Source organism: Schistocerca serialis, chromosome 3, assembly GCF_023864345.2.
Source record: "Schistocerca serialis cubense isolate TAMUIC-IGC-003099 chromosome 3, iqSchSeri2.2, whole genome shotgun sequence".
Classification (NCBI taxonomy): Eukaryota; Metazoa; Arthropoda; class Insecta; order Orthoptera; family Acrididae; genus Schistocerca; species Schistocerca serialis.
The window spans coordinates 360952857-360965366 of record NC_064640.1 but is presented as its reverse complement, the minus strand read 5'-3'; the positions used below and the strand labels follow the sequence as shown (position 1 = coordinate 360965366).

The following is a 12510-nucleotide window of genomic DNA, read 5'->3' as shown; positions in this document are numbered from 1 at the left end:
CTCGGGACTCCGTAGACATTATGCAAGCGCCTACGAGTACATACGATGCTCTGGCTCTGAGCACTATGGGACTCAACTGCTGTGGTCATAAGTCCCCTAGAACTTAGAACTACTTAAACCTAACTAACCTAAGGACATCACACACATCCATGCCAGAGGCAGGATTCGAACCTGCGACCGCAGTGGTCGTGCGATTCCAGACTGTAGCGCCTTTAACCGCTCGGCCACTCTGGCCGGCAATGCTCTGGTTTTCCGCCAAAATAAACACAGTGACAGCTCTCTGCTTGTAACGCACCTTCGTTACAGGCGCCAGGCTACGTGTAGTGACGCCGCGAATAAGAGCTTCATGACACTGAATGGGCTGCAGCCGGATTATGCCGCAATGTCCCACAACGAATTCCGTATTTTCTCATCCGAAATTGAGTGAGAAACAAAATGTATTGCATTACTTATCGAAAGCCAATCCTATATCTGCGAGGCGGAACCTCCGCTTCCCGAATGATACACACAGGCGACGAACAAGAGTTATTACTAGAATAAAATTTTCACTCTACAGCGGAGTGTGCGCTGATATGAAACTTCCTGGCAAAGGTCCCGAGTTCGAGTCACGGTCTGGCACACAGTTTTAATCTGCCAGGAAGTTTCAAGAGTTATTACTATTTATAAGTTCCATGGCTGCATAAGGAACGCGATACACAACGTACAGTAACACGTATTTACGTAACCAGTCAGCTACACCATGGAGCGCCGCACCGCACCGCACCGCACGTCTAGCAGCGTGAGCACTCGGCCATGACTAAGCTAGCGGAAAACTGTCACAATCAGCTCCCTCTTTTCTCCAGTGACGGCCAAGACTGTGAGACCTGTATCTTGAGCATCTCCTACATCCTTCTGAAAAAAAAAAAAACGGAGGATTCAGTCGTTGAGCTGAGTAATGGACCAATGAAATTTTATTCGCATTTCTGTAACTAGGGATTGGAGCTAAAGAGAGGTTACGAATGATTTACGGATTCACTGATTGCAGTCTGAACACCATAAATTAAGATCAGTGGGACTTATTTGGGTGGCCCTGCTCTTCAGTGGCTCTTGTAATTATTTTGTTTTTGCATTATGCTTAATGAGAAGTAATATTATCATTTTACGGACACAATTGAACAGCAGACACTTGTTGATTCATTGCATCGTCATAACCCAAACGTAATCTCTGACACAGCAAGAATATCTCGACTTTATGTTCTACATCAACATCTGCAAAGATACTCCGTAAGCCACCGTACGGTACCCTGTACCACTACTTGTTATTTCCTTTCTCGTTCTACTTGCAAACAGCGCGAGGGAAAAACGACTATCTATATGCCTCCGCATGATCCCTTATTTATCGTATCTTATCTTCGTGGTCCTTACGCGCATGTATGTTGGCAGCAGTAGAGTCGTTCGGCAGTCAGCTTCAAATGCCGGTTCTCTAAATTTTCTCAATAGTGTTTCTCGGAAAGAACGTCGCCTTCTCTCCAGGAATTCCCATTTGAGTTCCCAAAGCATGCTTGCGTGTCGTTCGAACCTACCGGTCACAAATGTAGCAGCCCGCCTCTGTATTGGTTCGATGTCTTCCTTCAATCCGACATGGTACTGTTTCCAAACACTCGAGCAGTACTCAAGAACAGATCGCACCAGCGTCCTGTATGCGGTCTCCTTTACGGCTGATCCACTCATTTCCAAAAGTCTCCCAATAAACTGAAGTCGACCATTTGCCTTCCCTACCACAGTTATCACATCCTCTATCCACCTCATATCGCTTTGCAATTTACGCCCAGATACACTACTAGCCATTAAAATTGCTACACCAAGAAGAAATACATATGATAAACGGGTATTCATTGGGCAAATATATTATACTAGAACTGACATGTGATTACATTTTCACGCAATTTGGGTGCATAGATCCTGAGAAATCAGTACCCAGAACAACCACCTCTGGCCGTAATAACGGCCTTGATACGCCTGGGCATTGAGTCAAACAGAGCTTGGATGGCGTGTACAGGTACAGCTGCCCATGCAGCTTCAACACGATACCACAGTTCATCAAGAATAGTGACTGGCGTATTGTGACGAGCCAGTTGCTCGGCCATCATTGACCAGACGTTTTCAGTTGGTGAGAGATCTGGAAAATGTGCTGGCCAGGGCAGCAGTCGAACATTTTCTGTATCCAGAAAGGCTTGTACAGGACCTGCAACATCAGGTCGTGCATTATCCTGCTGAAATGTAGGGTTTCGCAGAGATCGAATGAATGGTAGAGCTACCGGTCGTAACACGTCTGAAATGTAACGTCCACTGTTCAAAGTGCCGTCAATGTGAACAAGAGGTGACCGAGACATGTAACCAATGGCACCCCATACCATCACGCCGGGTGATACCCCAGTATGGCGATGACGAATACACGCTTCCAATGTCGATGTCGAAGTCGCCAAACACGGATGCGACCATCATGATGCTGTAAACAGAACCTGGGTTCATCCGAAAAAATGACGTTGTGCCATTATGCACCCAGGTTCGTAGTTGAGTACACCATCGCAGGCGCTCCTATCTGTGATCCAGCGTCAAGGGTAACCGCAGCCATGGTCTCCGAGCTGATAGTCCATGCTGCTGCAAACGTCGTCGAACTGTTCGTGCAGATGGTTGTTGTCTTGTAAACGTCCCCATCTGTTGATTCAGAGATCGAGACGTGGCTGCACGATCCGTTACAGCCATGCGGATAAGATGCCTATCATCTCGACTGCTAGTGATACGAGGCCGTTGGGATCCAGCACGGCGTTCCGTATTACCCTCCTGAACCCACCGACTCCATATTCTGCTAACAGGCATTGGATGTCGACCAACGCGAGCAGCAATGTCGCGATACGATAAACCGCAATCGCGATAGGCTACAATCCGACCTTTATCAAAGTCGGAAACGTGGTGGTACACATTTCTCCTCCTTACCCGAGGCATCACAACAACGTTTCACCAGGCAACGCCGGTCAACTGCTGTTTGTGTATGAGAAATCGGTTGGAAACTTTCGTCATGTCAGCACGTTGTAGTTGTCGCCACCGGCGCCAACCTTGTGTGAATGCTCTGAAAAAGCTCATCATTTGCATATCACAGCATCTTCTTCCTGTCTGTTAAATTTCGCGTCTGTATCATGTCATTTTCGTGGTGTAGCAATTTTAAAGGCCAGTAGTGTATTTAAAATACTTGACTGTGTCAAGCAGTACACTAGTAATACCGTATCCAAACATTGCAGTTTGGATCTTCCTACTCATTCGCATTAACGTACATTTCTCCACAGTTGGGGCTAGCTGCCATTCACCACACCAACTTGAAATTTTGTCTAAGTCGTCTTGTATCTTCCTACAGTGACTCAACTTCGGCACCTTACCGTACATCACGGCGTTATCAGCAAAACAACCGCAAATTGCTGCCTACCCTACACGCCAAATCTTTTGTGTATATAGAAAACAACAGTGGTTCCTTGGGGCACTCCTGACGAAACCCTTTTCTCTGATGAACCTCGCCGTGCAGGACAGCATACTGGTTTCCATTATTTAAGAAGTCTTCGAGCCACTCTTATATCTTTGAAGTTATTCCATATGTTCGTACCTTCGTTAACAGCATACAGTGGGGCACCATGTCAAATGCTTTCCGGAAATCTAGAAATATGGAGTTGCTTGTTGCCCTTCATCCATATTTCTCAGTATGTCGTGGGAGAAAAGGGCAGGCTGAGTTTCTCATGAGGTATACTTTCTAAAAACCATGCTGATTCGAGTACATTAGCTTTTCAGTCTCAAGAAAATTTATTATATTAGAAGTGGTAATGTGTTCAAGGATTCTGCAGCAATCCGAAGTTAGGGATATTGGTCTGCAATTTTGCGGGTCCGTTCTCTTACCCTCCTTATATACTGGAGTCACCTACGTTTGTTTCCAGTCACTTAGGACTTGTGCTGTGAGAGAGAGTCACGATAAAAAGCTAAGTAATTGGCCAAAGCCGTAGAGTACTCTTTGTAAAATCGAACTGGGATTCCATCCGGACCTGGTGGTTAATTTGATTTCAAATCTTTCACTTGTTTCTCTATGCCAGTATGCTTATTACTATGCCGTCAGTACGGGAGATTGTCCTATGGTTAGATGACGGTATGGTTGTTCGAGTCTTGTGTGTGAACGATTTCTTGAACGTGAAATTTAAAACTTCGGCTTTCGTTTTGCTATCTTCAACTGCCACAGCAGAATGGTCAACAAGGGACGGAATTGAAGCCTTAGACCCTCTTAGCGATTTTACGTAACACCAAAATTTTCTTGGGTCTCTGCCAGATCTTTCGCTAAAGCGTGACGGTGGTAGTTGTTGTATGCTTCGCGCATAGATCTTTAAACTGGATCGACTCCCCAAGACCCCACACCCTACACCTGTTCCCCATGTCAGTTGGTAACTAAATTATTTATTCTATGGGTTTATCTATTCTTGGTTTATCTGAATGTAAATTCACGTTGGAACTAAATCCCTTTGGTTAAGAATTATTGCTATAAGGCTTAACATTGACAGCATCTTGGGTGATGGATAAGCAAAATCTTTGTATAATGCATGAGGTATTGAACTGAATTGCCGGAGCAGTTAACCAGAAAAGTTGAAACAACGCATTAGAAGTAGACGACATTCTCTCAAAATTATATTCTCAGGAGAAAATGCCACAACAGAACTGTTTCATCTGGTATGCAACATTTATGATATGGGAAAAATACTATCAGACGTCAAGAAAGCGTAATAATGCCAGTTCCAAAGCTCAGTTCGACTCGATGCAGAAATGTAAAACTGTGCACTTCACAAAACGATAAAACGTGGAATCCTATGGCTATAACATCTGTTACTCACAGCTACAATTAGTCAACTCATACAAATTACTGGATGCAACACTTTGTGGAGACATGGTTTGGAGTGATCACATAGGCTTAGTCGTAAGTAGAGCAGATGATAGATTTCTGTTTATTGGTAGAATACTGGAAAAATGCAGTAGGTATACAAAAGAGATGGCTTACAAACCACTCGAGTGACTCATCCTATCATATTGCTCAAGTTTGTGAGACTTGTACCCAGTGGTACTAATAGGGGGTATTGAACGTATGCAGCGAAGAAGAAGATCAACGCCAATGGACACAGGTCTGCTTGATCCGTAGGAGAGTGTCACAGAGATGCTGAAGAAACTAAACTGTTAGACCTTTGAAGCTAGACGTAAATTACGATATTTCAGTACCTGTGTTCTTGAGAAGAACAATGCAATTCATGCATGTCCCAAGGAACAGGCACTGCTGCGACTACATCCATTATGGAATACATGAAATATATTCGCAGATGCATGTACGAGCAACCATCAGCTGTACACGGGAACGACGAAAATGAAAATGCTTGCATGTCTGAAGGAACATTGCATCGTTCTTCTTAACAACACAGGGACCGCAATATCGTATTTATCCGGCGATACCAGGTAGCGGCATACAATTAAACTGTTCTCACCTGTACAGGAATTATAGTAAGTGTATGAATGCAGGTAGTGACACAGGAACGGTGACGTATGGAAGGTTGGGTCTGGTTATGAGTCGGCTCGGATAGCCAAAGCGGATTATGAGAAAGTCTACATCGACAGTTCCAAGAACAGATTTTACATGACGGCTCAAGCAGTATACTACATCTTCCTACGTATCGCTCCCAAAGGGATCGTGAGGACAAGACAGGGGTGATAACAGCACGCACTAAAGTGCTTAAACAATTATTCTTCCCGCGCTCCATACTTGAATGGAACGGGAAAAAAGCCTAGTAACTGATACATTGGGATGTATACTCTGAAAGGCACCTCACAGTGGTTTGCAGACTACAGATGTAGTTGTAGATGTTATTTGCCGTACTTTCTGATGTTGCGGTTTTAATAGCCAGCAGTGTACTTCCGATCACCTGCCGGGATCGAATCCGTCTCGCGGATTAATTACGAGGGCTGTTCAGTTGGACAGTCTGGATGTTGTTTTTAGGCGATTTCCCACATCCAGCTAGGTAAATACCGGGCTGATTCCCACGACCCGCCTTAGATACACGCTACGCAAACATTTAGGAAACGTTCTCATACTTAACAGAGATTTACTCTAGACGCAGAGAGATGGAGTACGCAGGTTCTCCCTTGGGGGGGGGGGGGGGGAGAAGTGGGGGGGGGGGGGCGGTGTGGGAGTGGTAACATCAGGAAAGGCGTCCGGACATCAGCTGCCACTAAACCCATGTAACAATGCCGACTCCGCAGAGAAACGGAACAGGGTAAATAATAATAAGGAGAATCTACTTTCGATCATATTTCATTGATAAAAATGCAGGTTTAGTTGCCAGTTGTAGAGTTTGCAAGTTGTCTGCTACATCAGTTGTGCCGTCACGAGTTGGTGTGACGTTTGTGGAGCGGAGCGCGGCTGGGGCTGAGCCGGCAGCCTGGCGCAACTGGGAAGGCAGTGGGGAGCGGGAGAGGCAGCGGCGGCGGCGGGCCCCGCGCCAGCACCGATTTAGCCTACCGGAGCTTTCCCTGCCCGATTCTCCGGCATTCGTGCTGCGCGCACATGCTCTGCCTCCACATCAGATACCTCTCTTTCACGTTTGCGCTATGGAACGCTCGTCGTCCGCGCAGCTAATTTTGGCGGCGTGGAGTTTCACTCCCCCCTCTGCCTCCACTCCCCTCCTTTCACTTGTTTCAAAGCACTGGTAAAACGTTTTATAATGAGATGGTTTTCAAGAAGGTTAAAAAATGATATTTTTGCGTTGAAATTCCGTTTGAACTCTGCAAACAAATGTACAGGACCTTTTCAGTGAAATACGCGGAAACAATTCAGTTACGCGAATAAAAGGTTTCATATAAATCAGTCGATAACATAAGTGAATGAACCTGAAGGTTACTGAAGGTACGATATCCGCATTCTGTGCTGAAAGCCTGTACGAAAGTCATAGCGTGACGGGACTGAATATGTTCCGATTTGCAGTGCCTGTGTTATTCCAAATTACGTCGCAATGTTACTTCGGACATTCATTGTATCGTATTTATTCTACAACACCGGGCAAGCGACTTTCAGTTAAAATGTCTCCCTGTACGGAGATACATAATGCACGTGCGAATACAGGCTGTAGATACATGGTTGACGACATATAGAAGTTTGGGTTTAGTCGTGAGTCGTGCTCTGATAGCCGGTTCAAATGGTTCAAATGGCTCTGAGAACTATGGGACTTAACTTCTGAGGTCATCAGTCCCTTAGACTTAGAACTACTTAAACCTAACTAACCTAAGGACATCACACACATCCATGCCCGAGGCAGAATTCGAACCTGCGGCCGTAGCGGTCGCGCGCTTCCAGACTGTAGCGCCTAGAACCGCTCGGCCACCCCGGCCGGCTTCAGATAGCCTAATGGTAAGGCAACCGCACGCGATAAGCGGGGAACGCGGGTTCATGTCCCGGGCACAAATTTTCATTGTCGTCATTCCATAATGCAGATGATGGTTGTTCATATTCGCAACTACGAATGCATTTCATATGTTTGGGTTGAAGTGTCATACTAGACCAGCGCTTCATAAAGGGCACTACTGCTGTGTAACCTTATGTCCCTCCTGTATCATAATGCCGTGAGAGAGACAGCAAGGCGTGCCGAACAGAATCGTAGTAAGAATTCGTGGGTGTCTATTCTCGAAATAGACGACTTGTCGCTCAGCACGTCTATGGCGGGGTTGTGGGCGGTCGGGGCTGAGTGGTGGAGTGATCTAACTGGAACTATAAATGCTGCGCTGACGTAAAATGGTGCTGAGTGATCTGTGACCGTTGTGTCATAGCTGTGTGTATCTTTTCTTTCACAGTCCGCTTGAGAAGTCATGGGCTACAATTTCAAACAGCTGTTCACGACCACATGGTCCACGCGAGCAAGATGCATATCCACATCTGCAACTACATGCATACGCTGCAAATTACATTTAAGTGCCTGGCAGAGGATTCATCGAACAACCTTCACAATTCTCTATTATTCCAATCTCGTTTATGGTACGGAAATAACGAACACCTATATCTTTCGGTACGACCTCTGATTTCCCTTATTTTATCGTGGTGATCGTTTCTCCCTACGCAGGTCGGAGTCAACAAAATATTTTCTCATTCGAAGGAGAAAGTTGGTGATTGGTATTTCGTGAGAAGATTCCGCCGCAACGAAAAACACCTTTGTTTTAATGATGTCCATCCCACATCTTGTATTTTTTCAATTACACTCTTTCCCCTATTTCGCGATAATACAGAACGTTCTGCCCACCTCTGAACTTTTTCAATGCACTCCGTCAATCCTGTGTGGTAAGGATCTCACACCACGCAGAAGTTTGTAGAAGAGGACTGACAGGCGTAGTGTAGGCAGCCTCCTTAGTAGATCTGTTAAATTTTCTAAGTGACCTGCCAAATAAACACAGTCTTTCGTTAGCCTTCCCCACAACATTTTCTGTGTGTTCCTTTCAATTTAAGTTGTTGGTAATTGTAATTCCTAGGTATTTAGTTGAATTTATGGCCTTTATATTTGACTGATTTATCGTGTAACCGAAGTTTGACGGATTACTTTTAGCACTCATGTGGATGACATCACACTTTTCGTTATTTAGGGTCAATTGCCAATTTTCGCACCATACAAATATCTTTTCTAAACTGTTTTGTAATTTGTTTTGATCTTCTGATGACTTTATTAGTCGATAAAGGACAGCGTCATCTGCAAACAACCTAAGACGGCTGCTCAGATTGCCTCCTAAATCGGTTATATAGATAAGGAACAGCAAAGGGCCTATAACACTACCTTGGGGAACACGAGAAATCATTTCTGTTTTACTGGATGACTTACCGTCAGTTACTACAAATTGTGACATCTCTGACAGGGAATCACAAATCCAGTCGCATAACGGAGACGATATTCCATAAGCACGCAATATCACTACAAACCGCTCGCGTGGTACAGTGTCAAAAGTCTTCCGGAAATCCAGAAACACGGAATCAATCTGAAATCTCTTGTCAATAGCACTAATCATTACATGCGAGTAAAGAGGTAGTTGTGTTTCATAAGAACGATGTTTTCTAAATCCATGTTGACTGTGTGTCAATAGACCGTTTTCTTCGAGGTAATAATTAATGTTCGAACACAATATATGTTCCAAAATCCTGCTGCATATCGACGTTAATGATATGGGCCTACGATGTAGTGGATTACTCCTACTGCCTTTCTTGAATATTGGTGTGACCTGTGCAACTTTCCAGTCTTTGAGTAGGGTTCTTTCATCGAGCGAGCGAGTGTATATGATGCACGTACATAACCTGGCTATAGAATAAGCGAAACGGTTTCCTCCCGTCAATTAGTCCCTGCTCTAAGTCCATCAGTTGTTTCTAATGTCGTGTCTTGATGAAGACATGACTTCCTGAAATCTTAGGGTACACCACTTCTCTGAATAGAGAAGCTTGGCAGAAGATAACAGGAATGCACCAAAATGTTGTTTTTAAATAATATTTACATAAATTAATCTTGTAATAATAATAATAATAATAATAATAATAATAACAATATGTTGTTATTATGTTCTGCCAGTCGTAAAAGGCGACGAAAAGAACAAACCACTAATAGGGCTAACCCCCCTTTTAGTGTGATTACTTGGTTCAGGACAGAACTAAAGAAGCCTCGGACAAGCGCCGTCATGGTCGGGGACGACGCTTGAACCCTATGCCCGCCCACAATGGTAACGACACTGCTAGCCAACTGGAAAATGATTTAAATCCAAATAGAGGTGTTTTGCAGGATATGCTTCCTGCAACCACCCTAGAAGGAAAACAAAGACAGAGGATGAGATGGTCAGATGAAGTTAATCGACACCTCATGTTCTGTTATTACCAAGCAACAGACCTAGGAACCAACACAACTGGATACAGATCACAAGTATACACAACATATATTACCAGATACCCGGAATTAAAATTTTTAACAGAACAACGACTAGCTGATCAGATCCGTGTAATAATAAAAAATAACAGGATACCCCAGTCAGAATTAGAAAACACCAAACAACAAGTACAACAAATACTGGAACAAAATAATGTGCAATCAGAAGAAGAAGAAAATACAGTAATGGACTCAAACATCCCAGAGCAAACAAACAAAGACCAACACGCATCAATTAAACACTCAGAGGAAAACGAAATCTTAAGACAGCCACCAGAACAAGCACAAATAGAACACGAAGAGACACATGTGTTAGATATAGAAGAGAAATTTCAGCTGACATATATAGAATACAAAGACACAAATACACACATCAGACCATTCTTGCATAGACCGCCAAATAACCCACAAGTCGAAACAACAATAAAAACTATCAACACAATCATACACAACAAAATAAATGAAAATACAACTATGGAAGAGTTACAACTACTGGTTTATATAGGAGCACTCACTACACTAAATATACACACTAGGCAGAGATCAGAACAAACCAACACACAGAAGAAACCCACAAAACCAGCATGGCAACACAGGCTACAGATCAGAATAGAAAAACTGAGAAAAGACATCGGACAGCTAACACAATTTATAAGAAATGAAATATCAGACAAAAAACGAAAAAGGTTAGGTAAAATCTCACAACAAGAAGCAATAGAGAAATTAGATGAAAAGAAGCAGAAATTACAAGCATTGGCCAAACGACTTAGAAGATACAAAAAAAGTGAAAATAGAAGGAAACAAAACCAAACATTCAACACAAACCAAAAGAGATTTTACCAAACAATAGATAACACACACATTAAAAAAGACAATCCACCAAACATAACAGACATGGAACACTTCTGGAGCAGCATATGGTCAAACCCGGTACAACATAACAGGCATGCACGGTGGATACAAGCAGAAACAGACACATACAAGATGATACCACAAATGCCTGAAGTGATAATTTTGCAACATGAAGTCACCCGAGCAATTAATTCTACACACAATTGGAAAGCCCCTGGAAATGATAAAATAGCAAATTACTGGCTAAAAAAGTTCACCTCAACACATTCACATCTAACTAAATTATTTAACAGTTACATTGCAGACCCATACACATTCCCTGATACACTTGCACATGGAATAACCTATCTGAAACCTAAAGATCAAGCAGACACAGCAAACCCAGCTAAATATCGCCCCATAACATGCCTACCAACAATCTACAAAATATTAACTTCAGTCATTACACAGAAATTAATGACACATACAACACAGAACAAAATTATAAATGAAGAACAAAAAGGCTGCTGCAAAGGAGCACGAGGATGTAAAGAGCAACTGATAATAGATACAGAGGTGACATATCAAGCTAAAACTAAACAAAGGTCGCTACACTACGCATACATTGATTACCAAAAAGCCTTTGATAGTGTACCCCACTCATGGTTACTACAGATATTGGAAATATACAAAGTAGATCCTAAATTGATACAGTTTCTAAACATAGTAATGAAAAACTGGAAAACCACACTTAATATTCAAACAAATTCAGATAACATCACATCACAGCCAATACAGATTAAGCGTGGAATATACCAAGGAGACTCATTAAGTCCTTTCTGGTTCTGTCTTGCTCTGAACCCACTATCCAACATGCTAAATAATACAAATTGTTGTTGTTGTGGTCTTCAGTCCTGAGACTGGTTTGATGCAGCTCTCCATGCCACTCTATCCTGTGCAAGCTTTTTCATCTCCCAGTACCTACTGCAACCTACATCCTTCTGAATCTGCTTAGTGTATTCATCTCTTGGTCTCCCTCTATGATTTTTACCCTCCACGCTGCCCTCCAATACTAAATTGGTGATCCCTTGATGCCTCAGAACATGTCCTACCAACCGATCCCTTCTTCTGGTCAAGTTGTGCCACAAACTTCTCTTCTCCCCAATCCTATTCAATACTTCCTCATTAGTTATGTGATCTACCCATCTAATCTTCAGCATTCTTCTGTAGCACCACATTTCGAAAGCTTCTATTCTCTTCTTGTCCAAACTATTTATCGTCCATGTTTCACTTCCATACATGGCTACACTCCATACAAATACTTTCAGAAATGACTTCCTGACACTTAAATCTATACTGGATGTTAACAAATTTCTCTTCTTCAGAAACGCTTTCCTTGCCATTGCCAGCCTACATTTTATATCCTCTCTACTTCGACCATCATCAGTTATTTTGCTCCCCAAATAGCAAAACTCCTTTACTACTGTAAGTGCCTCTTTTCCTAATCTAATTCCCTCAGAATCACCCGACTTAATTAGACTACATTCCATTATCCTTGTTTTGCTTTTGTTGATGTTCATCTTATATCCTCCTTTCAAGACACTGTCCATTCCGTTCAACTGCTCTTCCAAGTCCTTTGCTGTCTCTGACAGAATTACAATGTCATCGGCGAACCTCAAAGTTTTTATTT

The 12510-nt window shown here is 43.0% G+C and overlaps 1 protein-coding gene and 1 non-coding gene across 8 annotated transcripts in view; one reads left to right on the top strand and one right to left on the bottom strand.

Moving 5' to 3' along the window:
- LOC126470165 (cAMP-regulated phosphoprotein 21) overlaps positions 1-12510 on the top strand; it is a 1039480-nt gene that overhangs the window by 39879 nt on the left and 987091 nt on the right. The gene's annotated exons all lie outside the window — the stretch shown is intronic.
- On the bottom strand, positions 151-234 carry Trnas-gga (transfer RNA serine (anticodon GGA)). Its single transcript is given in 2 exon segments — positions 151-185; positions 195-234. It is a non-coding gene; the product is annotated as a tRNA-Ser (tRNA).